This window comes from Sinocyclocheilus grahami, unplaced genomic scaffold (genome assembly GCF_001515645.1).
Source record: "Sinocyclocheilus grahami isolate Dianchi unplaced genomic scaffold, SAMN03320097.WGS_v1.1 scaffold282.1, whole genome shotgun sequence".
NCBI lineage: Eukaryota > Metazoa > Chordata > Actinopteri > Cypriniformes > Cyprinidae > Sinocyclocheilus > Sinocyclocheilus grahami.
In genome coordinates, this window is record NW_015505461.1 from 684,251 (window position 1) to 685,872 (window position 1,622).

Sequence of the window (1,622 nt, forward strand, 5' to 3'; positions counted from 1 at the left end):
AACTGCGTCCTCTAGGGGTCGCTATGGGGAACGGTATACCCACACCACCATGCTGAGGGGAGTGCATGCCAGAACCATGGCGAGCACTAAGTACCAACTCTACCATATTGCTATGGGAGTCACCCCTGGGACGTTAGATGGCTGTCAGTGACGTTATTCCCTACTGCCAAAGGCCTAGGCTACATACCCCAAATACTTACCTTTTAGGGCCAGACTCCTGGGGCCGGGGTAGAGCTCAAGGCTTGGAATCAGGAATAGATTCATTTAAGGGAATACGACCAAGAGCCTAGAATCATACTAGTCTTGGCCTGTCACACAGGGGCTACCGCACGTTCTCTTTGTATGTGCTGAAGGAACTGTCTCAACTGACCCCTAGTAGCAACACCCTGTTAAAGTAGATATCTAGAGGATACATCGGAGGAGTGGTGCCCAAGGCGAAACTGGGGTTTTAAACCACTCAGAAAGAGCACTAAGTTGTTGCGCGTAGCTCTTACCGTACAGGATTTTAGAAAAGTGGGCAAAGAAAACCCGGAGTGAAATAAACACTGCAAGTCGAGCACCCGGTTTCTGAACCCAGCACGGGAAACACTGCAAAGAAACTAGCAGAAGGGTACACACAACCACCAGTTTCATAGCACATACATATATTTATATACATATATTTAGACATGGATCGTACTCACCCACCACGGCTCCCGCGTTGGAGCTCTGTCCGGAGAAGCCTCTAGACCGGACCTTCAGTAAGGTGGTTACTATGATTTAGCCATAGAACCAACCAAAAACATCATAGGTCCAGTAGGAGACTGTTATGCAGGAAGCTTCCACCTAACCTCGGTCAGTTGGAGAGATGGTGGTTACAGGGTAATTAGGAAGGGGAAGAAAAGAGTAGATGTTACACCCCCTGAGGGAAAGAGTGGATACCTAAGTATTACTCTGATCTGGACGAAAGCGCTGACGCCTTGTCTGGATCACATCCCTCAGGTCTTGCTTACCTCCCTTTGACCCACGATACGTCCGACCCCTACCCGCAGGCGGAGGAGGAGCGCGAGTTGCGACACTAGCCTTCTGTGCTCGTCTCTGATCCTCAAACCGAGATGGGCCAGGACTCCTGGGTTGTTCGGGCTCAGACCTGGACCTTCGTGGAATGAAGGTTTTGAAGGTCGCTGAGCGCGCCTTCGCCTCCCTGAACTTTTCGACCACCATCTCAACGGATGTACCAAAAAGTTCAGAGGGCGAAACCGTGGCATTGAGAAGAAAGCCCCTTTCTTTCTTCCCGAGGTCTGCCAGGTTTACCCACAGATGCCTCTCCGTCACTACCATCGCCGCCATAGATCTGCCCATGGCAGAGGCAGCCTGCTTAGTAGCACGGAGAGCAAGATCCGTGGTGCGGCGCAACTCAGCCATCTCATCAGAAGAAAGGCCCTCGCCTTTATCCAGGTCTTTCAGCAGGTCAGCCTGGTATGCCTGGAGCACCGCCATAGTGTGCAGCGAAGCAACAGCCTGACCTGCTGCTGCGTATGCCCTGCCAGTCAATTTAGATGTAGCTTGAAGGGGCACGGATGGCAAGGAGGGAATTTTGAGAGACGATGTCTCACCCATAGAGAGATAGCTAGCTAGCGTCT